The following is a 27,623-nucleotide window of genomic DNA, read 5'->3' as shown; positions in this document are numbered from 1 at the left end:
GACAAGTTATCCCTGGGGTGGCTTGTCTATTCAGAAAGTTTCTGTCAAACCCATTTTAAGGACAAGTAAATTTTGAACTCTGTTTTCATTCCTCAGCTTTCTGTGTTTGAGTTCCAGTGTTTCTGGATGCAAAACTGACTGAACTGCTGGGTCTAGAAGGTAGTGGTCAGTGGTACTGGTTGGAGGCCAGTAATGAGCAGACTACTTCAGGGGTCAATGCTATGTCCTGTTTAATATCTTCATTAATGATCTGGATTATGGGACAGAGTGCACCTTCAGTAAGTTTGAATACGACACAAAAAAGGGGTGAGTAGCAGCAGATTCACTAGAGGGCCATGCTGCCATCCAGAGTGACCTCAACAGGCTGGAGAGGTAGACTGACAAGAATTTGAAGAAGCTTGACACGGAGAAGTGCACCTGTGGAGAAACAACCTTAGCTGGACCACACATCTGAAAGGCATCTCTGTAGAAAAGGGCTTAGGAGGACACCAAGTTGAACATGAGTCACTGATGCAGAAAGCAGCTCTGCAGAGAAGGACTTGAGGGTTCTGGTGGATGAAAAGCTCAACATGAGTTGGCAGTATGTGCTTGCAGCCCACAAGGCTAACTGCATTCCAGGCTGCATGAAAAGAGGGGTAGCCACCAGGTAGAAGGAGGTGATTTTCCCCTTCTGCTCTGCCCTTGTGAGGTCTCACTTGGAGTGCTGCATCCAAGTCTGGAGCCCCAGCACAAGAAGGAGGTGGATCTGTTCGAACAGGTCCAGAGGAGGTCCACAAAGATGATCAAGGGTTTGGAACACCTCTCTTACAAAGATAGGCTGAAAGAGCTGGGATTGTTTAGCCTACAGAAGAGAAGGCTCCAGGATGACCTCATTGCAGCCCTTCAGTACTTAGAGGGGACTTATTAAAAAGAGGGAGAGTAACTCCTTGCTCAATTAGATATTGACAGGATGAGGAGGGATGCTTTTAAACTAAAAGAAAGGAGATTTAGATTAGAGGTTAGGAGGAAAATCTTCACTGAGAGGATGGTGAGGCATTGGAACAGGTTGCCCAGAGATGTTGTGGATGCCCCATCCCTTGAGGTGTTTAAGACCGGGTTAGATGATACCTTGAACAACCTGTCTATGCATCCTTGCCTATGGCATGAAAGTGGAAACTAGATGATCTTTGAGGTCTCTTCCAACCCAGGCCATTCTAAGATTTTATGATTTTTTGTACCTTTGCTGCTAAGAAGGCTAACAATACGCTGTGCTGCATTAATATTGACAGCAGGTCTAAAAAGGTGATCATTCCCCTCTACTCAGTGTTGGCAAGGCTGTACCTGGAGTATTGTGTCCAGTTCTGCATCCACCCGCCAGCACAAGCCACTTATGGATACACTGGAAAGAGTCCTATTCAGCCTGGAGAAAAAGGGAATCTTATCAGCATGTATAAATGCCTGAAGGCAGAGTACAAAGAGGATGGAGTCAGGCTCTTTTCAGTGGTGCTTAGTGTTAAAACAAGAGGCAATGTGTTCAAACTGGAACAAGGAATCTGATTATTAGGAAACACTTCTGTATTGTGTGAGGGTCATGGAGCACTGGCACAGGTTGCCCAGAGAGGTTGTGTAGTTTCCCTCCTTGGAGATCTTCAGAAGCAATTTGGACATGGTCCTTGGCAACCTGTTCTAGGTGGTTCTGCTTGCACAGGTGTATTAGAGCAGATGACATCCAAAGGTCCCTTCCAACATCAACCATTCTGTAATTCTGTGACCTTCCTTGATCCAACCCCCAGCTGGGCACCTGGGTGATTCTGTGATTCTGGAAACATGAAGAGTTGTCCTGTGGAGCCAACTTCTGTTGTGCTGAGTCTGATACAGTTATGACTATGTCACCTAAGTGTGACAAATAAAGTAAAGTTAGCTTTACTTAAGTGAAATTGTTTAGTAATTAATAACTCTACCAAAATCTAAACTGGCTTTCACAGGACAAGAATCACTATATAACTGTATTGATGTAATTCTCTGTCTGCCAATAGGGTAGCACACTTTTTAATAAAGAAGAGTTGTCTGTTCAAGGGCTGGGGGTCTACTGCATGGCTTTCTGCATGGTTTAGTGTGTGTTTTAGTAACCACAAATGTTAAAGTAACTTCAATTTTAAATAACCTCTGTATCACTTTTATTCACAGAACTCCTCCCCCTGCCCCCCACCCCCCACTACAACAGGAGAAAAATAGCCAGAAGCTGGATACCAAAAGCTAATTGCAGATCATTGCAGTTATTATTTTCATAAGTATGTGAATTTGTACAATAAACATAAAGAGCTGTCTCACTGGCTTAAGATTGCTCATAGTAAGCAATACTGCCAAAGAGCAGGTTCAAAATATCAGGAGTTCTGCATTAGAGTTAGCCATATGATTCAGAACAGGTCATTCTTAAATGGATAACTGGAACAGAATGCACTTACTACAAGAATATCTTTCAAAACAGTTTCTAAATATAAGGTCTGATTTGTTCCATTTTGACACAGTGACTTTTCCTTAGAAATTTTCATGGAATTAAGTATATTTCTTTGGCTGAAATATCCTGACTTCTCACTATTGTGTTATATATTGTATGGATGAGCATTTGGTAGTTGGTAGTTGCATTTCAGTAGTGCCCTTTACACTTATTTGTAAAATTCTCTGGAAGCTATTAGAGAGAATACTGCTATATAATAGAGAAAACATTATTATCATTATTTCTGGAAAACCACAGCAATCTTCACTTAAAGCCAGATCAGTGACCTTCTAATGCATGACTAGTGATACAGTTCATAAGAAGCATTTTTTCTACCACTGATAGCTGATAGCTGATGTATTTTCTCTTGTAATCAGATGTCTGTGTGCTAAATGATGTCATTTAAATTAATTTCTAAGGGTAAGATTTTGTTACCCCAGGAGAACAGTTGAGAAAATCTTGTTATCTTCTGGATATTTAACCTTGTTCACAAGAGTTATACTAGGGCTAAATAAGGAAAAAGGAAAGGGTCTTTAGCTTTTTTTTTTTTTTTTCTTGTAGGAGATTCTCTTCCAGAATTTTGAGAAAAGGTAGTGTTCTAATACATTAGCTGTCCTGACGATTAACACCATCATTTCCTCAACATGGTTCAATAATATGATGTAATCTATCTTCTGTCAAGCCAGGAATGCTGTACTTGCTCTCTGTAGCCTGTTATTGCAATTTTGCCAGCTAAACAGAAACAGAGACATCATAAATTCCACCATAAGCAGTTCTTGTGATGGTTCAACTGAGTTTTACAAATCCAAATATTTTGATTAAGATCAGGAAAAAAAAAATATTTAAGTATTCAGCTGACATAAATCTCCCAAACTTTTGAAAAACAAACAAACAAACAAAAAATTGTTTAGAATACAAAAGCTGAATTCAAAGATATTCATTGTATTTCAGGTACAATTGCTTTCCATGCATTAACAAAGATCTTTCCAGAAATTGATGATAAAACAAATAAGTCATTGATTTGTAGGTTTTTGCTTCCTTAATGCAAATTCATATAAAGCAAAATGAAATATCTTTGGTCTATGTACTCATTGCTTGTGGAAAAAATCATGGTATGGATAAATAATTTGACTTGGTGATAGAAGCACAGTAACTCTATTACAAATGGGATTTTACTTAGGTTTATATATAAGGGTAGTTTGAGGACAGATTTACCATTATGAATTCAGAGAAGATTTTTTTTTTTTAATTTTGAAATCCCTTAAAAAAATATTGTGTACACATTTATTTTAGTATTTTTTTAGTATTTTTTTTTCTTTCAAAATAAGCTTTTTTTTTTTTTTCTTTCAAAATAAGCTTTTTTTTTTTTTTTTTTTTTTTTTTTTTTTTTTTTTTAATTTGGGTATCAGTAGCCCAAACAAATTAAATAATTCAAAAATATTTCAGCTTTGGCCCAGAGAAATTTCATTATGAATCTAATTTCTATATTTACTATGAAACAACATGTTGATCTGATTTAGAATGTTTTAAAATATTTTTGACTTAATCATCACTACAAAATACCTTGCATAAAACCATTAGAGTTAAAACTATTAACTGACTATTCCATAATGTTTCACAAAAGTGAGAAAAAAGAACCACACTAATAAAGTGGATTGCAGTGCTGCTACAAAAGTATTATTATTATTATTATCAGCTATTTTTAGACCACATGTGCATCTATTTTACCTCCAAAGTGAGAAATTTTAGTTATTACTGCCCCAAGAAATAAACCATCAAAGCAGTAAGAGCTCTTTAAGATCAGGATCAGAAAAGTGTTAAAATCACTATGAAAATACCTCAATTTGGAAAAAAAAAAAAAAAAAAAAAAAAGTAATACATGACAGTACCATTAGTTTGTTCATGGAAGGCATTCCTGTGGAGCTGTACTTCATTGCTGACCAAGAAAAAGCTAGAGAAAAGATATAAAAGATTTTGCTGTTAATTATCAGCTAAAGGAAAAATATTCCTTTGACAGAAAGGGATCCAGGGGAGAAAGGAGAAAAGGATATTTATAGAGTTGTGAGGCTAGTAACGTTAGCATTTATGAAAAAATTTATGCTTCAGTAGATTCTCCCTTTTGATCTAATATAAGTGAACAATTTAAAGTACACTTAGCGACATTAATATGACTGACTAAAATTTCTCTTAAAAGAGAATTAAAAAAATAATAATAATTTTAACTCTGATGGTTTTAAACAGCAACTTTCATTACCTGAGAAGTTTGAATTTTCTATCAATTTTAAAAAGATGCTTGCAGTTGAAAATCAACATTTTCTTAGAAAGAAAACAACAAAGTAAAACAAAACAGAAACCTAAAAATACCTCTGTCTTTCTCTCTCTCAAAAAAAAAAATCAGTAAAGAAAACAGAACATTAAAAGAAAGATGCTACAAAAAGTTCAATTGAAATGTTCACTCAGCAGTGTTATGGTTTGACATTTAACATGAAACATTCTTCTTCTAGGGCAGATTTCTATTATTTCTGAAAGAATAAGATTCAGTAAAATATATTCTCTAATTTATCTTGTAGGTTATTAACTCCTACTCATGTCAGTGATAATGTTAATAAACAGTAGAATCATGGAAAGCTCAGCATGTAGTGGACCCCCAGAGATCATGTATTCCTTCTACTCCTCCAAAAGCAACTAGACCAGTTTGGTAAGGATCTTGTCCAGGTGAGATCTGAGTATCTTCACAGATGGAGATATCACTGTTTTTTGTCCTGTATTTGACCACCATCATAGTGACATTTTTTTTTTTCTTTAATTAGATTTTTTTCTGTTGCAGTTACAGTAATATATAACATGAATGTTTCTGTGTATACATATACGCATTTATGTGCATGTATATATGTATGCATATATATATGCTTAATACATATTTGAATTGTCCTGAACTATGATTTTTCCTCTAACTACTGTTTATCTCTAAAGATTATTAGTTTTCTGTTGACAAACTAAATCTTTCATTTATGAAAAATATTGCAGCACATTATTATGCTTCATAACAAATCTGCATGTTTCTGTTTCTGTTTAGCCAACAGTGAACAAAACGAGATTTTCAGTTCTGTTCTAGTTTCCTTCTTAGATCTATGGGAACATGGCAAATCTGTGATTTTTCAAATAGCCTAAGACTTAAAGTAGATTAACACTTTACCAATGCTTCAATTTCCTGGAAAGTTTATTTTCTGTATAACTGGATTTGAAGGCAATGGAAGTCTCAAGGGCTTGAGACAACACCTACAGTATACCAGAAGAGATACACTTTGTCAAAAGTTAGAGAATTGTGCTATTATTTCAAATAAATTTAATTTTAATGTATTATAGCAAAATATTAAAATGCCAACAACTTATTAAAGTACCAATAATGAATTTATTTTGTATGAACCAAATGCAGTCCATTCTACTTTGATAAATCTGCATAATTTAAAAATACTTGAAAGCAATAACTGAAATCACTCCGTTTATTGCTACTGGCTCTACCTTTGTTTCTAACTGTGACAACTGCCAGAACTGTCAGTTTGTATACAATACAGTTTGTCAACTTGTATACAGTAATATGACTGGCCTTAAAACTGAGACATGGCATGAAAAAGTGAGAAACTGCCCTGTTTTTGACCTGGGAAATAGAGTAAGAAAAAAATTGCTTATGGTAAAATTTAGCTTGATTTTATCGTAGTTTAGGCTGAGGCTATGGTGTATCTGAGGCTATGGTGAATCTATCAGTATATACATGGATATATATGTATAATATATATATATTTTTCACCAAAAGAGTAATTCACACTTGTGAAGGTATGTACTCAGCCTAAATTTAAACCTCATGTCTCAAAACTGCAGCATAATATAACGTAAAAAAAAATATAGGTAAAAAAATTATTTCCTGTATTTGGAAAATTGGGCTACTTTGAAGGAAATAATTACAGATTCAAGAGACCCAAATGAGAGCATAAAATCCTGATCATCTAGCTGAACAGTCACTTCACTGGAAAGCATCCTGAATTCCCACCACTTTACCATGTAACTTTCATCTAATGAAAAATTATTGCAAAATACCCAAACACTCCTTCAAAGTAAAAACAGAACCTCTGATGGACACTAAGAACTCTGAGCCAGCCTGTCAAGACACAGTTATGTGATGCAATTTCAAATCCTTCCCTGTATGACAGTGCTTTTAGTGTGTGAATAGAAAAGAAAACAAATCTGTCAAGGACTATTAAACACACAAATATGAGTCTTATGAAGTTCCTGAACCATGAAGTCTTTTAGGACAATATCACTCCATGCTTGACCTCTTATAAAATTCTTTGCTAATCTTTCATTGTTGGTCAGTGTCACCCTCACATTAGTATGAAGTTTAATCAGTGTATTGTTGGACAAAAAACACAACTCTGTCATCCCCTGTCCCCTGCCCCACCTCCCCTTTTTTATTTATTTTTTTGAAAGTAAAATCTTTCTTAATTTCCCATATAATTAATTCCTTAGATAGAAATATAGGAACAATACATACACACACTACAAAACAAAATTTACAGTTCAATTTAAATGAATTCCTTTATTTTTTTTTTCACTTTCACACCTTTCAGATTCTTTAATTTTTTTACTTTACATGTGGAAAATAAAAATACTTTCCTCTTTGTGTTTTAAGCTTTTTTTTTTTTTTACAGTTTTTATCTTCTGTTATTTTCAAAAAATGGGAAGTACAGAAAATGTAAAAAGATGTCTAATACACACTTTAATGTGTTTTAATTATTTTCATATATCATTAAGAAGTCAATATTTGATTCTTTCATAAACTGTGATATGCAATCTTATCACAACTGCAGCTGATATAAAAGTACATATGGTGGCTGCATGCTTACAGTTGGCAAATGTCATTTTCATGGCAGCTAGAGTTTGTGTTTAAAAAGATTTGAAAATAAAACATTTACTGTATACAGATGTAACATGTCCTAAACAGTCTTCTGCCTAAATAAAATCTTCAGCAATGTTAAGTTTTCTCTTTTCATTTATGGATGTGTTGAAATATTATATATTATATATATATAAATATATATAAATATATATATAATATAGAGATTCTCTAGGTCAATAATTCTACCTCTTACCTGAGCTGAACTACATTAGGTACATCTCAGTAAACAATACTAACACAGTAGACCTAGCTTTCACTGGTACTTCTCTCATGTGACCCCTATTTAGCACGGAAGTTAATCTGCTAAAAAGCAGTGATAATGTTTACATTACTGCAATTATTTAATTACATTGTTAATTAATAAAATTATTTATTAATTAATTAGTAATTAATCATTATTGTTTAATTAATATAAACAGTGACAAAATGCATTTCTTCTAATTGCAATATGGTGTTTGAGAACCAGATAAAGGTTAAACATTAAAAATACATACCCTTTAGAATATCTGAATACATACCCTTTAGAATAACCTGAAAATGCAGTACATAATATATTCTGATAATTATATACAGACTCAGTAATAAGAGCATAGAGATGCAGTCATCCAAAAATGGTGCAATCACGTAATTTAGAAAAAAAAATAGAATTTTCTAACATTTTGGAATCTTAGATCCCTAACACAGCACATACAATCTATGCTTTAAAATAGTAATAAGAACATCTGCTAGCTTAAAAAATAAATCCTTTTATTTTTATTTTATTTTTATTTTAGTGTGCAAACATATATGCTTGGCATCTTAAAATTTAAATTGGAACTGAAAATATATAGCAATAAGAATGTGAGATGCACAAAGCAACAAAAACAAAACAAGCAAACAAAAAAACAAGTGTTTTTCTTGTTTGCTTGTTTAATTACTTTAACAAACAAACAAAGAAAGAAAAACAAACAAACAAAAACAAAACAAAACTAAAACAAACAAACAAACAAAAAAGAATAAAGGCCTCAGTCAAGTTCTTGTAAATGAATGTCCTTATATTAGGAATGTGACTTGACATCATTCACAGAATCTAATTTCTGTGAAATTAAATTAAAGTCATGTGAAAACTTGTGGTCTAGAAGTGCAAAGCAGATTAGGTCTTAAGAGAATCAAGTCTATGAATTTATCACTGAATGTATAATCATAGAATCATTAAGGTTGGAAAAGACCTCCAAGATCATCTGGTCCAGCTACCCCACTACCAGCAATATCACCCACTAAGCCACGTTCCTAAGCACCACATCCCTAAGCACCACATCCAACCTTTCCTTAAACATCCCCAGGGATGGTGACTCCACCACCTCCCTGGGTAATCTGTTCCACTGCCTGACTACTCTTTCTCAGAAGGTCTCCAAATTTCCAAACTAAACCTTCCCTGGTGTAACTTGAGGCCATTAACTCTTGTCCTTGCCCTGGTTATCTGCAAGAAGAGGCTGATCCCCAGCTTCCCACAACTTTCTTTCAGGTAGTTGTAGAGAGCAATAAGGTCTGCCCTGAGCTTCCTCTTCTCCAGACTAAACAACCCTAGTGCCCTCAGCTGCTCCTCATAGGACTTGTGTTCCAGACACTTTACCAGCTTCATAGCCCTTCTCTGGACAGACTCCTGGGCCTTGATGTCCTTCTTGAAGTGAGGGGCCACAAACTGAACACAGCACTTGAGGTGTGGCCTCACCACAGCAGAGTACAGGGGGAAAATCACTTCCCTAGTCCTGCTGGCTGCACTATTCCTGACACAAGCCAGGATGCCATTGGTCTTCTTGGCCACCTGGGCACACTGCTGGCTCCTGTTCATGTAAGCATCAACCAACACACCCAGATCCTTTTCCTCTGCACAGCTTTGCAACCACTCTGACCCAAGCCTGTAGCATCACATGGGGTCATTGTGACCAAAGTGCAGGACCCGGCACTTAGCAATGTTGAACCTTGTCCCATTGAACTCTGCCCATTGATCTAACTTGTCCAGGTCCTTCTGCAGGGCCTTCCTACCCTCTGGCAGATAGACACTTCCCCCCAACTTGGTGTTGTCTGTGACCTTGCTGAGAGTGCACTCAGTTCCCTCATCCAAATCATCAATAAAGATATTAAAGAAAATGGGCCCCAACACCAATCCCTGAGGAACACCACTAGTCACCAGCATTCATCACCAGTCTCCGGGCCCAGCCATCCAACCAGTTTTTAACCCATCAAAGAGTATAGTTGTCCAAGCCATCAGCTTTCAACTTCTCCAGGAGAATAATACGGGAGACGTACATGTTAAAGGCCTTGCTAAAATCTAGGTAGACTACGTCAACAGCTATTCCTTCATCCACAAGGCAGATCACCCAGTCATGGAAGGAGATGAGGTTGGTCAGTTAGGACTTGTCTTTCATGAACCCATGCTGAATGGGCCTGATCCCTTAGCTTTCCCACACATGCCACATGATTGCATTCAGGATGACCTGTTTCATCACTTTTCCTTGTACCGAGGTCATGCTGACAGGCCTGTAGTTCTCCAGGTCCTCCTTACGACCCTACTTATAGATGGGCATCACATTAGCCCAGTCATCCAGGACCCCTCTGGATGACCATGGCCGCTGATAGATGATGGAAAGCAGCCCAGCAATCACATCGGCCATCTCCCTCAGCACTCTCGGGTGGATCCCATCCAGCCTCATGGACTTGTGACAGTCCAGGTGGAGCAGCAGGTCTCTTAACTGTTTCCACCTGAATCATGGGAGATTTCTTCTGTTCCCTTCCCAGATTTCCAGTTTGGGAGGCTGAGGAACCCAAGGATAAGAGGTCTGTCTAGTAAAGACAGATGTAAAGAAGTCATTAAAATCCTCAGCCTTTTCTTTATCCTCAGTAGTCTTGTTCCCTCCTGCGACCAGTAAATGATGGAGATTCCGGACAAGTCTCTTATAGTTTCCAGGATGAACTGGCTTCCAATGTACCCAGAATAATTCATTTTAGGACAGACCTTCTCCACAATGTCTGATCACAGATTTTCCAGACTGAGGTCCCCCTTTCTCCGGTGATCTCCCTCCAGTTTTAGAAAATAAGGAAATTATCTTTAAGCAAGGTTTTGTCCTGAAACAAAACAAATAGGTAGATTGAAACAGGAGTCTGATGGTACCAGAACCTGGAGTAAGAAACAAAACTAAGGTTGACTAGCATTGTAGACAAAAATAGAATAAATTATGAATGCTAATTGGTGGAACATAATTGGATACATACATATGGGGGATGAATATCTGAAACTGAATTTCAATTGAATTTCTGAACTCTAAAGAGAGATCCACTACCTGCTGGGTGCAACTGGTGCAACTGGCTGAAAATTTTGGTAACACGTGGATGAGACACAAGTAACACATTCTGAATTCCCCAAGTAATAAAGAGGCATGAAACAGAATCACCAGTTAGGAAGTGGATCATGTGCTGTGCTTCTGCACACTCATTATTTTGGTGAGAAAAATTAATACTTGAGGTCCTGAAGAAGAGATGATGTCAGAAAGAAAAATTCCTGAAAAAGAAGTGGTTTCAGAAAGAAAATTGGGCCGGGAAAATGAAAATATACTGACTGAATACTGACTGACAAAAACATCCTGCAAGTGGGAGACGATACCGGCAACCAGACAGCTGAGTGGAGATGAACCCTAGCAAGTAGTGTATGGGACTGGTAGCTGGAAGCAGCTACACAGCATGAACTGTTATGGGCTTCTGCCCAACCTTCCTGAGCCAGCAAGGACAATCCAGCAAAGAAGGGAAGTCTAGACCTAGTTAATGCAGTACTGCAGGGGACCAAGTATGCAAGTTCATCAAACGCTTAGAAGCTCTAATCTTGGGGGCTCTTAAATTTCAGTACCAAACTCCATTATGGGCTCTCATTCATTCTCATATTTGAAAGCTAAGCAAGAATGCGTGAACTGGGAAATAAAAGTAAACCACAAAAAGAATAAAAAAAAATGTTGCCTGTTAATTCTGAAGTGGCACAGATTTACTGTGATCCACAGATACAAACTTGCCAATACTTCAGAAAAATTCTGCTTTAAGATTTCTGCAATTTCAGCCTGTTTTCTCTGTTTGCTTGTGTGTCTGTTTTGGTAGATGAAATACCACATAGAGATATAGTAAAGATTTATAAAAGGGTTAGCAGGTTCATTAGGTTCATAAGGTTTATAAAATTTAGCACATAAATGTTAATACATTAAAATTAGGATTTTGGATGTATTCTGAATTTACCCTTTGTGGAATAATTGCTGGAGGTGACTTATTGGGGCTAAATGTTTGTCCACATCTTAAGAGAAGGTTCAGTGTTGAGGAAACTTCCGGGGTGAGATGTGGCAGATATGTAAGGAATATATTCCATGATAGTCCCCATTGCCTGCAACCTTAGGTATCAGTGACACCAGAGAAACTTGGTGTGCTGACTTTAAGAGATATGATGCAGAGGGTGGAGAGGAGTGAAGACACTGTGGTCAGGCTCCATGCTATTACTGTAAGGATGAGTAGACAGATGGTGTTACAGAACTGATGGACTGCATGGCCAGCCCTGACTCTAACTGATAACCAAATCATGTCTTCTAGGTAAACTTTGCTCATTATAATCCCACTATAATGCCAAAACACACCTCCATCCCAAAGGCTACCCACCTACAACGTGTGACCACCCCTCACTGAACATGTACTCTGAGTTTGTCTGAGCCTATTCCTTTAAACACAGGTGAGAAAAATTTGCACCAATCACAACAAAGACACGTATGACTAGAGTCACTCAAGCTCCACCTAAAAGTAAGAAAATAGCATAAAATAGCCGAAGAAAAAGAAAATATGAGGGAAGACACCATTGCAGAGAAGTTGGAAGGACATTGCTGACTTCTGTGAGCAGCTGATCGGCTGAATGTCTTTACCTTCCCACCCAAGGATGTTTACTGGGTGAGATTCAAACTCTCCATTATACCCAATGCTTCCTTGGGAAACCTAACATTCTCTATAGGGCTGTTTCATAAGTCAGCCCATGTGTAGTTGAATGTATTAATCATATTCTTGGTATTTATATGTGATTTGCAGACAGTATATTTATCTCTGGCAATCCGAAGTAACTTGTATTCCTGTTGTTTCAATAAACAACACCAGTCATTTACTAGACTGAAAGTGTATTGTGCTATCTGTGAATCAGTGATCATTATTAATGAGACCAGGCTTATACTGCCAACTGCACTGTTTGTGTATCCATGATCATGATAATTCAATATACATTGAATGTGATCAGGCTTATAGTGCCAAACTGGGCATCACTCGGAATCTAAGCCCGACCTCCCCCAGCCCCTTTGATATCTGAGAAATTTAGGTCCTGCCAAACTTCTTTACCCTTTAACACACACCTTCCCCACTGTGAGTATGTAGTATGTTAACTTCATGATATGACTCTTTTTAAATCTATTTATTTATTCACAGCATGGGTATTTGAATAACCATACATCAATGAAGCAATAGATGCTGTTCACCACGAAGGTCCTGTGGAGCTTAGGCAGAGTTCAGAGAATGGGAATGAATGGCAGAAGGGAATGGCTTTTCTTACTGGCCAAGAAAAGCTGTATTGCACTGGTGAGAGCTGAACATTGCCCCAGAGAAAATCCTATTCTATCATAGTCGAGATCTTGCTGTGTGATGCTTTTTCAAGTCACTTAAACCAAACAGGTCATTCCTTTGGTGTCCTTCATTTTCTGGTTCCCTAGATGGTTGCTGCTGATTGCTTCAGTTACAGCAGGTTAGGGGGAGATATATTTGAATAGTTAGAGCTATCATACAAAACTAGATTTAGTTCATAAAGAATTCACAGTTGTTTGAAGCTGGCCATGCAATAGAATCCTTTCACATTTCCAATCTCCATCTCTGATGGGGATGACATCATCCACAGTATCACAGAGATCGCAGAGTCCTGAGGAGACTTTTGTGGTATATTCTTATATATGATAGTGTAGTCAGAAGAGAAAAGTCTGTGAGGAAATGTATAGTTCTCAGTAGGGATCTGGATTGTTAGTCTAGTAAATAACAAATAGGACCACACATATTGAATAACGAAACTTAAACAGAGTATTGAGCAGCTGCTCATTAAGTAATCATCATCCACTATGTATTGTGAATGAAACAGTTGTCCCTAGGGGAAAAAAATAAAATAAAATTGCATTGTTATTCATGCAAATCAGAAATCTTCACAAAAGATTTCTGAATTAATAATACTCAGGTAACTCACTTCCAGCATTTCCTAATTTCCTAGTCTTCAGATATACAATTTTGCTTCTTTAATAAAGTAGTATAACATTGTGTGTTTTTGTTTTTGTTTTTGTTTTTGTTTGGGGGGGGGGAGGAAGGCGTGCTGCACATGAGTTTCCATGTATTTGTGTATTAAGTATAAATAAGAGGTGATAGATTAATAGGTTGTTAAATACAGAGAAATATGTATCTGACGAGGTTTCAGTTCCTCTCTTTTCTGCTGGTCTGATTTTCTATGAAAGCTGAGCTAACTTCTCAATTTCTTGCTTTGTATTTTTTAACAATTCAACTCCACTTCAGTGGAAAATAAAAAGTGTAGGCTGCGATTTGGGGATAAGTGTATTTGTAATCTCTATTCCATCTTTACCATAAAATTGGCATTAGAGGGGTGCATGAACCAAAGTGTGTCTGCTGCAGCTTTGTATAAATCTATATTATTCCTGCTAAACACAGAAAAGGCATATTGCTTTATGCACATATTTATTCCACTTTAAATTCTGCAGTATGTGCTTTAGCTGTACATAATAGTGGTGATCATAGCTCTTACAAAATGCCAGCATAACAAGCTTAATTAATTCCGATTCAACAGATTTATTTTTTTCAAAATGGACTATGACACATGGAATTCATTATCATTATAAAATAAGTTCTTTAATATGTTATAAGTCTTTTAATGTCATTGTTTCACACCTCATATTTTGGAATAAAATGATGTTGTATTATATGTAGAACCTGTATCAAATCACAGTTACAACAGAGATAATTATGAATTTATTCTCTGTCTCATTGTGCCAAGATACAGTACTGTAGTATTTTAAATATCTTTCTGTCACATGGCCATAATACCAAGGCACAGGTCAGAGATCCAGCTCAAACTTAAGGGAGAAAAATCAAAGACAAAAATTGTTGTCTTAAGTTAAGCCTCCTATTTAACTGAGATTAATAGTATTATCTCCAACAGACTTGTAGTTAAATGGTTAAATGCATTTGTTTTAATAAAAAAAGGGAAGGGAAGGGAAGGGAAGGGAAGGGAAGGGAAGGGAAGGGAAGGGAAGGGAAGGGAAGGGAAGGGAAGGGAAGGGAAGGGAAGGGAAGGGAAGGGAAGGGAAGGGAAGGGAAGGGAAGGGAAGGGAAGGGAAGGGAAGGGAAGGGAAGGGAAGGGAAGGGAAGGGAAGGGAAGGGAAGGGAAGGGAAGGGAAGGGAAATCAGCCTTTCCTGACATGAACTCTTACTTTGCTCTCACGTCAGTTTTCACAGAAATCACAGAATTTCTAGGTTGGAAGAGACCTCAAGATCATCGAGTCCAACCTCTAACCTAACACTAACAGTCCCCACTAAACCATATCCCTAAGCTCTACATCTAAACGTCTTTTGAAGACTTCCAGGGATGGTGACTCCACCACCTCCCTGGGCAGCCCGTTCCAGTGCCCAACAACCCTTTCAGTAAAGAAATTCTTCCTAACATCTAACCTAAAACTCCCCTGGAGCAACTTTAGGCCATTCCCCCTCGTCCTGTCACCAGGCACATGGGAGAACAGGCCAACCCCCACCTCGCTACAGCCTCCTTTAATGTACTTATACAGAGCAATAAGGTCACCCCTGAGCCTCCTCTTCTCTAGGCTGAACAAGCCCAGCTCCTTCAGCCGCTCCTCGTAGGACTTGTTCTCCAGGCCCCTCACCAGCTTCGTCGCCCTTCTCTGGACCCGCTCAAGCACCTCGATGTCCTTCTTGTAGCGAGGGGCCCAAAACTGAACACAGTACTTGAGGTGCGGCCTCACCAGAGCCGAGTACAGGGGGACGATCACCTCCCTAGCCCTGCTGGTCACAGTGTTTCTGATACAAGCCAGGATGCCGTTGGCCTTCTTGGCCACCTGAGCACACTGCTGGCTCATATTCAGCCGACTGTCCACCATCACTCCCAGGTCCTTCTCTGCCTGGCAGCTCTCCAACCATTCCTCTCCCAGCCTGTAGTTCTGCTTGGGGTTATTGCGCCCCAGGTGCAGGACCCTGGGGTCAGGAAAAATATCATTTTATACACCGTTAAAAAGTGAACAAGTTTTGTTCACTCCTAAAAACTTTGCAAGATTATATAAAGTAGATGTAAAAACTGTCCAAACTAAACATAACCCTGTCTTCCTATGAGTTGATTTTAAACTGGTTGAATGTCATGGCAGGTCAGTATTAGGGTTTTATTTAAGTGAATGTGACTAAAATGTTTTGTGATTCAGCCCTTGAAAAATTTCTAAACATATAAATTTAATAGAATTAAAAAGATACAGCTTGTTGCTTAGTCAAGCAAGGATTGAATAAACTTTGTGTAACCAAGGAATCCTCATTTAAACAAACTGATGTTCTTCAGTCACTTCCTAAGGCTTGTTTGCTTTGCTGAGGATCAAGACAGGTCAATTGCTGTAACCCAAGTGTTAAGACTTTTTCTTTCAATGCGAACAAGGGTTTTTTAAGTCTTAACCCTGCTTTTTAGAGTGCTGTGTCTTCACTGGTAACCCATTATTCAGTTGACACTAGGCCAGACAGGCTTTATAGTTCTCCTACTCCACTGTATTTGCTGAAGTTTCTCTGAGAAGTTTATGCCCATCTATTTGCGAGCACCTCATGGCATACCTGAGCTAACCTAAATGCTTATGTCCCAAGGGCCATATTTGGCTTTCAGGTTCTCTGGTTCAATTCTTCATTTGTGTTTGTTAAGAGAAGAACTGTCAGAGTTATCAGTTATCTCAACTGGCCTGCAATTTAGATATTCTCTGTTGGATTCAGAATGAGCTTCTATAATCATAATGATAAACAAGAAGCCCCTCAAATACAATTTAACATAAATAAAATGATAATATTATCCCTAACTCTACTAAAAAAAAAATAAAAAATAAAGTGGAATTTAGTAAAAGGAGTCACTGAGCCATTCATTCCCTTCCTCCACTCCCTCCACTCTAGCTCTAGGGAAGAGGAATAAATTGATGAACTTTAGAAACGGTATCCATCTAAGCCAACAAACAGAAGGAGATGAACTGAATTCAAGGTCTTTTATTCACCACTGTTTTGCTGGGGACAGTTTTTGTTGAGAAGAACTATGCCTCATATTGGATCACAACTTCATATCAAGAACAGAGATCCAGCCACAGTTACATACTTGTTTGTAGCTCCACAGTTTTTTTGGTCCTTTGTTCAAGTAGGTTCAAGACGTTAATATTCATTTCTTGAACAAAAATCTTTATTGTAGGCAGGCATCTTGCAGGTATTGTCAATATTATTGACATGAATTATTTCTCAGAAGTAATTATTATTTTGCCCACTTACAGAGGAGTAAACAAGGACATAGCCAAAGTTCTTGGAATGATCTGTATAGGAGGAAAATCGGAATAACCCACTCAAAGTGACTTTGTCATTGGATTCTTCCCCAGATGCATATCCTCCTTCCCATCATGAATTTTTGCAGAGCATAGAACAGTGGTTTTCAGGGCAGTGGTCTCATCTCCAGAGGTGATCTTTCCTATTTTGAGATAATTTCATTCTTACTTTACTTGCTTTACTTTTAATTGTAGACCAGGATCTCCATAACTCATGTACGCCAAAATCTAGACCAAAGTACCTAGCAAAAACATTTCCATCTACTTACTGAAGAGAAAGAGCATTCACTGCTATTGGATGAGGAACTGAATTCGTAGGGCCCTGATTAACAAGATTGACAGTCATATAGAACCAATTCCTTCCTTTACACCACTTTGTTTCCCTTAGGGAGACATTCTTTTTCCCATGTATTTCTATAATTAGGTATCATAGATTCAGTGGTTTGTAGCATACACTTGATATATGAAAACAATTCCTGTGCTATGTTTGAAAAATCTAAACAATAAGTGTCTTTCGTCCTCCTTTTATTATTAATTTTTAACGGTGTATAAAATGACATTTTTCCTGACAACAGCATTATTTAGTGAAAGTAATTCACTTTCCCATCCCCATTAAATATATATATTTATATATTTTGGGGAGGGGGTGGGAAGAGGGTGGGGAGCAAAGTCTTCTACAACAAGTCTGAGATCTGAGAAATCCTTATACCATCATTAACAACTTGAGAATCAGAGCAGAGTATGAAAATCTAAAACAAATGTGCTTTTCACAAATTCCTAGGCACTTGTTATGTACTATAATCTATTCGCAGGCTTCCTCTTTGCCTTAGTTGTCATTAACATACATCCTGAACAGTCAAACACAGTATTGAAGTCCATACTAAAGCTTAAAAGTTTCTGGAAAAAATAACACTTTAAATCTTAGAAGAGATTATTAAAATAAGTAAACAGATTGGAGGACATTAAAGTTTTATGTATTTATATATTTAGGATGGTTCTTTCACCTCCAGTATTGGAAGGCAGAAACTTTCATCTGAAACATGGTTTGGTCATTTGATTCTGTATGTCAAAACAAACAAGCAAACAAAAACATTCTCCAACCAAGTCATATTCTCATCATACAAAAAAAAAAAAAAAAAAAAAAAAAAATCAGGACTACATCGTGCATTTTTCAGCTGCAATTTATGATGGAGATAAGAACAGAGGAAAACACATACTCCATCTAGGAAAGAAGTTAGTGTTACCTACTTCGTGGCATGTGAAAATGTGAGCCATACTGTCCAGTGTTAATATATCTAGTCCTTCTACATGTCACCTGCTAAACTTGTGCTGGCACATTATCCCCATTTATCCCCAGTGTCATCGGGAGTGAAGTGGAAGGTAACTATTCATGGTCTCTCCTAGTCTGTCCTAATCCTTGGTAGCATACTGTAGCTTTCTAATTCATACTAACCAGGTTTTATAACTGGCACGTTTTGGGGGATTTTATTTGGCTTGATGACACTAGTACTTCCCCAAGTAAACAAAGCCCACAGTGGGTGATGATTATGATAGCTGATTAAAATAAGTAAACAGATTGGAGGACATTAAAGTTTTATGTATCCATGCCATCTGCTTTCTCTTCACACTGTACATATTACTGTACATATTGTGTACAATTGATTTTGTTTCCACTTCAGTAGGAACAGGCACCGTAGCACACAATCATTGGCTTGAATAATTCACACAAATGACTGCCATGACTGCTCTAGATAGCTGCATATCTGATATTCTGTTTCTCATATGATTCCAGCATTGAACTCATCACAATTTATCTGAATAAAGATAGTGAGAGGAAAATGGGAGCAGAGGAATGCTTACCTTTTCCAACACCAAAAAGAACTTCTTAATGTAAAACAAGACCCATGCATGTAAGGACTTACTCCATTAATTATTGTAAAGTTAGTGGCAGGGGAATCAGAACCATCAATTCTTGCCTTTAAACCTCAATCATCATAGAATGGGTCAGAAGGGACATTAAAGAGCATCTATTTCCAACCCCTCTGCCATGGGCAAGAACATCATTCACTAGATCAGGATGCCCAGGGCCCCATCCAACCTGGTCTTGAACACTTCCAGGGATGGGGCATCCACAGCTTCTCTGGGCAACTAGGTCCAGTGCCTCACCACGTTCTCAGTAAAGAACTTCCCTCTAACCTCTAACCTAAAACTCCCTCTTCTAGTTTAAAATCATTCTCCCTTGTCCTGTCATTATCTGCCTAAGTAAAAAAATGCTTTCTGTCTTTTCTATAAGCTCTCTTTAAATACTGAAAGGCTGAAATGAGGTCTCCCTGAAGAATTCTCTTCTCCAGGCTGAACAACCCCAGCTCTCTCAGTCTTTCTTCATAGGAGAGGTGTTCCAGCCCTCTGAATGATCAGCCCTCTGAATGAGAGCCTTTGTGGCCCTCCTGTGGCCCTCCTCTGGACCCACTCCAACAGGTCCATATTATTCTTGTGCTGGATGCCCCAGACCTGGATGCAAGTGAGACCTCACAGGGACAGAGCAGAGTGGGAAAATCCCCTCTGTGACCTGCTGGCCACTCCTCTTTTGATGCAGCCCATGATGCAGTTGGCCTTCTGTGCTGCAAGTGCACACTGCTAGCTCATGCTGAGCTTTTCATCCACCAGAACTCCCAAGTCCTTCTCCACAGGGATACTCTCAATGAGTTCTTCCAGTCTGTACTCAAGTCTGGGATTGCCATGACCCAGGTGCAGCACCTTGTACCTGGCCTTTTTTAACCTCTTGCATGATTTCTTACTCTTTTAAGTTGCATTTACAGCTCATTAATACAGATTTTCTATACAGTTCAACAGCAAATGAACAGCATACATAAACAAGACAGCAAAATTGCTATGTTGAATAGTATTTTGTACATAAAGCTATCGTAATGGAAGCATTACCCTGCATCAGGAAAGGAACACTGCCTAGTCTGAGAATTGCTATGGCACCCTTTATTAAGGAGTTGTGTCAGAGAACAAAAAGAACTCTGCTGTTCAATCAAGCAAAGAAAAAAACAAAACAAAACAAAACAAAGCAAAACCAAATAAACCAAACCAAACCAAACCAAACAAACTTCGAGGACATGGAAATTATTAGTATGAGGAATTTGTAGGTAAAGATGGTAAAATGGCCAAAAAGCCCTACTGCCTCAATGTTTGATGTGGAAATAGTCTACAAAGGGTTGGTGTTTTTTTTTTCTTTTTTTTTTTTTTCCCCAGAAATTTTTCAGTATGTAATTCCATTGATTTCAGTGAAAGGCTTTTTAGATCACAGAGAGAAAGGATGTATTCAGACATTTCACTGCTTTAGAAACAAAACAAAACAAAACAAAACAAAACATGGGTTCATTTACAAACTTTTTTTTTTTTTGGGGGGGGGAGTATTTCCATTGTGAATTTAATCAGTCTACGATAATCTTCTCTACTAATATAGCTATAATAATATTTTTTTCTTCAGTTGCAAAACATGAAATAAGACTTAAAAATAAATTATTTTAAAAATATATATATAAACATGAAAATACATGATTATTCTTCAACAGTAAGAAGAATCAGTCCCAAATCCTGGTTAGAAATTTAAACAATTAATTTTTCCCATGGCTATATAAATGCAACAGTGTGTCTTTAAATCTGCTGGGTGAATGCCTCACTAATTTGGATAAGTATATAATTTGAAGGCAAAAAATATAAGTATTACTTCTTTATGACCTCTGGAATGTTAAGAAATAACAATGTTAATAAATTAATGTTGTTTTTATAAATTGTGATTTTTTTTTCCCCTGTAGCATGTTAGCAGATTTATAAATGTAATTATCTATTCCACTTGAGAAATTAATCATGTTAATAATTTTAACAAAGATTTATTAACTAGATTTATAGATTTATAACATTTATAAGGTGTCATTTGCAATCTTCTTGGAAAAAAAAATAAAAAATTAGTCCAATCTTGGTTCGTCTTTTTTGAGCCAACAAGTTACTTTCATGCACAAATTAAAATTAATAGTTTATAGATCATTATTGTGCTACACTTTCTCAACACAGATTATTTCTACAGTGATAAGTTATCCACTCAGCTTCAATTTATGGAATTCCTGAAGAACCAAGTAACATTCATGCATTCATGACTGTGGCAAAACACACAATCATCCTTTACTTGAAATATAGCTGAAATTTGGTGTTTTGTAATGATCTGAACTATGCATGGGGTCCTATCCCAAAATTATATGTTAAAGACCCCACATTTTCCTTTGGAATCAAGACAGGGTTGAGTATTAATGAGTAAGAATCAAGGGGAATGGCAATGAGGCTGATGTCATGGTGGGAGCCAGAGCCTTCTATAGACCACCTAACAAGACCAAAGAGGCAGATGAAATATTTCATAAGCAAGTGGGAGAAGTCTAGCAATCACTAGACCTTGTTCTCATGGGGAAATTCAGTTTACAAGATGTCTGCTGGAACTACAACACAGAAGAGAAGAAATGATCCAGGAGGTTTCTAGAGTAGGTGAAGGATAACTTTCTGACACAGCTGGTGAGTGAACCACCTAGAAAAAGGTGTCTCACTGGACATTTGGCTTGTGAATAGAAAAGGACATATTGGTAATGTGAAGATTGGAGGCTGTCTGGGGCATAGCAATCATGAATTAATAGAGTTTTTGATTCTTGGAAAAGTAAGGAAGGGAGTTAGAAGAGCTGACACCTTGTATTTCCCCTAGAGAGCTGACTTCGGCTCGTTTAGGAGACTGATTGGCAGAGTTCTTTAGGACGCAGTCCTGAATAGCAAAGGAGCCCAGGAAGGCTGGACACTCTTCAGGAAGGCACAGGATCAGGGTGTTCCCAAGACAGACAAGCTGGCGCAGAAAAAGACTGTCATGACTGAATGGAGAGCTTTGGCTAGAGAACACGAAGAAAGAATATGACCTTTGGAAGAAGGGACAAACCATTCAGGAGGACTACGAAAATGTCATGAGGCCGTGCAGGAAGAAAATTTAAAGGGCCAAAGCCCAGCTGAAGATCAATGTGGCTACTGCTGTTAAAGAGAAAAAAATGTTTTTATAAATACATAAACAAGAAAAGGAGGACTAAGGAGAATCTCTATCCTCTATTGTGTGTGCGGGGAAACATAGTGACAAGAGATGGGGAAAAGGATGAGGTACTTCATGCCTTCTTTGCCTCAATCGTCAGCAGCAAGACCAGTTGTTCTCCAGCTACCCAGCCCCCTGAGCTGGTAGATAAGGATGGGGAGTAGAATGAAACCCTCATAATGCAAGAGGAAATTATTAGTGTTACTCCACTTAGATGTACACAAATCTATGGGGACGGATGGGATCTACCTGAGAGTAATGAAGGAGCTGGTGGAAGTGCTCATCAAGCCACTTTAGATCATTTATCGTCCGTTGTGGCTCTCAGGGGAGGTCCTCCAGTTGACTGGCACCTAGCAAAAGTGACACCAATCTACAAGAAAGTCCAGGATTATCTACTGAACTGAGGCCTCTACTGAGACCTGTCAGTCTGACTTTGGTGCCAGGTAAGGTTATGGAGCAGATCATCTTGAGTGCCATCACGCAGCACATACAGAACAATCAGGTGATCAAGCTCAGTCAGCATGTGTTTATCAAAGGCAAGTCTTGCTGATGAACCTGATCTCCTCCTACAACAAGATGTTGTGTTCAGTTGATGAGGGAAAAGTTGTAGATGTGGTCTGCTTAGACTTCAGTAAGGCTTTTGATACTTTTTCACACAACACTCTCCTGGGGAAACTGGCTTCTCATGGCTTGCATGTATGTATGTTTTGTTGGGTTAAAATCTGTCTGGGTCACTCCAAAGAGTCATGGTGAATGGAATTAAATCCAGTTGGAGGTTGTTACTAGTGGCGTCCCCCATAGTTCAGTACTCGGGTCACTTCTCTTCCATATCTTTATCAATGATCAAGTGTACCCTCAGTAAGTCTGAAAATGACACCAAGTTGGAAAGGAGTGTTGATCTGCTCAAGGAAGGCTCTGTGGAGGGATCTGGTTAGCCTGGACTGATCAGTTGAAAGCCAACTGTATGAAGTTCATGAAGGCTAAGTGCTAGGTCCTGCTTTTGGGGCACAACATCTCCATGTAATGCTACAGGCTGGGGAAGGGTGACTGGAAAGCTGCCCAGAAGAAAGTGACCTGGGAATGTTGGTCAACAGCCAGCTGAATATGAGCCAACAGTGTGCCCAGGTGGCCAAGAAGGCCAACAGCATCCTGTCTTGTATCAGGAATAATGTAGTCAGCAGGACCAGGGAGGTGATCATTCCACTGTACTCTACTCTGGTGAGGCCACCCTTGAGTACTGTGTTTAGTTTGGGGCCCCTCAGTACAGGAAGGACATTAAGGTGCTGGAGTGTGTCCAAAGAAGGGCAACGAAGCTGGTGAAGGGTCTAGAGAATAAATCTACTGAGGAGTGGCTGAGGGAACTGGGGTTTAGCTTGTAAAAAAGAAGGGAGACCTTATTCTACTTTACAATTACTGTAAAGGAGTCTATAAAAAAGTGGGGATCAATCTCTTCTCCCAATTACCAAGTCATTAGACAAGAGGACATAGTCTTAAACTGTTCTGGGAAGGGTATTAGGTTGGATACCAGAAAAAATTTCTTAATTGAAACGGGTGGTGAAGTACTGGAGCAGGCTGCCCAGGAAAAGTAGCTGAGTCACCATCCCTGTAGAGCTTTAAAAAATCTGTACATGTAAAACCTAGTGACATGATTTAATGGTGGACTTGGCAGTACTAGGTTAAAGGCTGGATTAGATGATTTTAGATGTCTTTTCCAATGTGAATAATTCCTTGATTCTGTGATTCTATGAGTGATTTTAAAAGGTACAGCACCATTAAAAACACAGATTCAGGTGGTTTTTGTTTGTTTGTTTTTTCAGTTTGTGTAAGTATAACATCATAGTGGGAGTGTCACGAAGAAAATTGCTATTAGAACAATCTGTTCAATAACTAACATATCATAAATATACTACACACATCGCAGAGTTTTATTTCTGTTGAGGCTATTGGGTCATACTAAAAGATGTGGGTCTTTTAACAGAAGGTTTTGAACTTTTTCCAAATCAGTCCTGCAAGTTCCCTTTGACCTGTGACTATTGGCTAGGATTTGTGCACATGGGTTTCTCTCAAAGCTTCCAGGCCTATTGTCTGTTTTGTCAATAATAATAATAATAATAATGTTTTTTCAGTTTATTATTTTTTTAATTATTGGGTAATATGTATAATATCAATGAATAGGCCAAGTAACAATGAATAAAAGGACTAAAGACAAGAAATAGGTATAGAATCATAGAATAGAATCATCCTGAGTTGGAAGGGAGCCACAAGAATCATCAAGTCCAACTCCTGGCTCCACATAGAACTACCAAAAATTAAACCGCATGTCTGAGAGTGTTTTCCAAACACTTCTTGAATTCTGACAGGCTTGCTGCCATGTCCACTTCCCTGCAGAGCCTATTTCAGTACTTGAACACCCTCTTGGTGAAGAACTTTTTTTTGATATCTAACCTGAACCTCCCCTGCTGCAATTTCATGCCATTCCCTTTGGTCCTTCCACTGGTTACCAGAGAAAAGAGATCATTGCCTACCCCTTCACTCCCCCTCATGAGGAAGTTGGGCCTCAGAGAGAGATCTGTAGGCTGTGATAAGGTCTACATCTCTCAGACTGAGGCCCTCAGTCTCCTCTTCTCTAGGCTGAACAAACCAAGTGACTTCAGTTGCTCATCATAGGCCTCTAGGCCCTTCACAATCTTGATAGCCCTTCTTTGGTCATTTTTGAATAGTTTTATGCTCTTCTTCTATTGTGGTGCCCGCAGCTGCACACAGTATTTGAAGTGAGGCCACCAGCACAGAGCAGAGTGAGACATTCACTTCCCTTGACTAAGTAGTAATGCTGTGCTTGATGCACTTTTGGCTGCCAGGACACACCATTGGTCAATGTTCAGCTTGCCATCAACCAGAACCCCAGATGCCTTTCCACAGTACTCATCTACAATTTTTTGTCCCTCAGTCTGTACGTATTTCAGGATTGCCCCATCCCAGGTTCAGAATCTGGCACTTGATCTTATTAAACTTCATAATTTTAGTGATTGCCCAGTCCTCTATTCTGTCAAGATCTCTCTGCAAGGCCTTTCCACTCTCAAGGGATAAGATAGCCCACAGCATCAAAAATGCTCAGCATCTTTTCTACTTTACAGAAATTTATGACTCTGATTACCCCATTTTTATATGTAAAGAATTCACAAACTTTGTAATAGTTTATTTTTCTCTCTCTGCACCTTTCTTGTGGGCAAAGGAAATGACCAAGTTCATTTTGTCTCTGTATTTACTGATTTTTCATGTAAACTGTACTTCTGATCCTTCCCGATATGTTCGTGTTTGGATATATACAGATTGATTCTGCCTTGGTGCACAGGACTCCAAGGAGAAAGAATGTTATCTGTCAGGGACTGGAGAGTCTGGAAGGTTCAGCATGCAGAATGTTTGGTCAGCAGAAAGATGAATGTTTGTATGACTTTACCAATGGGAGCTTCATTGCTGCAGCAGCTTTATCACTGCTCTAGCACAGACAAAACAAGTAGTAACCAAGAAATGACAGAGCACTGAGTGACCTGGTCCCAAGCCACAAACAGCTTTGCTGGCTGTACTATTGTTGATTAAACATCCTATTTTTACTAAGTCCTGTTTGCCAACTCACTAAACCACATACAGTTAACTTTTTTTTTCTCTTTCTTGTATGTTTTTTTCTTTTTAAACTACTGGCTGTGATTTCATCATCTAGTGACAGTTGTACTCAGGAATGTATAAATGAATATATACCGACCTTGAATTTAAGTGACCTATTTATTCAGACCTTGTAATTTTATGAAAATGTTTGCAACATGAGGCTTGAAATGACCTTCAGTTCATCAAACAACAACAACATTCCACTGTCACATTCCAATGAACATAAGCACCCGAAGCATGGTGAGAAACAAAACTTTTTAGCAGACTAGGAAGACAGTATACATAAAAGCCTAGCATACTTCACTAAAGCAGGTTTATTATCTCCTTGTGATCTCTAAACACCACAAATGAACAAAGCTATGCCAGTTCTTGGAATCATACACTATAATTTGAAATTCATCTCATCATCTTCATTTGCATTTTTTAAAAAAAATTAAAGGACAGCTGAGACAAAAAAAAAAAAAAATCAGTAAAAGTGTTTTTTGACTAAGTCTTCTCCTTAGCCCTTGCTTGATTTAACTGCAGTTAGTTTTCACCTCCATATTTCCATTTAAAAAGCACTGTGAACAAGTCATTATTTGCATTCTTTTACCCTCAAATTAATAGGAGTATTTCTTCTGATGTTGCTGAATCCCCTACAAGCTTTACTTGCAGAGACTAATTCCTAGGAAATTCCTAGGAAATTCCTAGTGCCCCATAAGGCCTTGAATTGTCACTCTGTATTATTTTTATTTCCAGTCATATAGGCTGTTGGAGAAATCCAACATATGGAAAACTGCAGTTTTACCACCTTTGTCATGGAGCGATGAATTTGGCACGTTTTTTGTCCTGCGACACTGTCACTGATTGCCTGGTCCCACCCTTACGCATGCATCACACAAAACAAAGTTTTATTCAGAACATCCAAATCAGCACCTACTATCTGCAATCTCTCAACAGCATTTTGGCTCTGGAAATAGAGATACAGCACAAAAAGATTAAGCAACTTCCCCAGGACTGAACAATAAATCAGGGTGAAGAGCTAAGATTAGAGCTTTTCAAAGTCAGTTCTAAAGAGATCTCTGTATAATTTTCTGTATAACTTCCAAGTTTTGTTCTTCTCCTCTTCATTTTTTCTTACTCTACCATTTTTAACAATATATTCACCTTCTAATCTAAGGGATTTTCTTCCTTCAGGTTTATTCTGTGAGATTGTCAATGAATGCCATCTGTGTATAAAGAAATAAACAGTAGAAAATTAACCAATGGAAAATCTGAGACATACCTGCATTCTACTTTTATCTAAGGTGTATTTATTTATTTTTATTTATAGCAACAAAAAGGTGGGGAAGAGTTGTTTGATTATTTTTTGTTTGGTTGGTTGGTTTGTTTTGATTTGATTTGATTTTCTTTTTTTTTTTTTTTTTTTTTTTTTATGGAAAGTACTAAACTTTTCCTTTAAAAGCGTAATATTAAACAGTAAATTTTATACAACAAAAAATCTATATAGAGGTAGTTGAAAGACTGATACTCAGATATTTCACACCAGTAGTTTAAAGGAACTATGGCTAAGGTGCTGCATGTTCCAGTGAACACTCCAGTAGATATGCCGTTGTAAGGTTTCCCTTTGCCATTTTTTGATGTAGGGGGAGAGTTCTGGAATCCAAAATCAGTTTTCAGACTACTGAGGCAATTCCACCTGTGTGCAAATTATATCTTTCAATAAATATTTAACCATTACATATATATATATATATATATATACACACACACACT

Source organism: Anas acuta, chromosome 1 (assembly GCF_963932015.1).
Source record: "Anas acuta chromosome 1, bAnaAcu1.1, whole genome shotgun sequence".
NCBI classification, from domain to species: Eukaryota; Metazoa; Chordata; class Aves; order Anseriformes; family Anatidae; genus Anas; species Anas acuta.
This window is presented reverse-complemented; position numbering follows the sequence as displayed.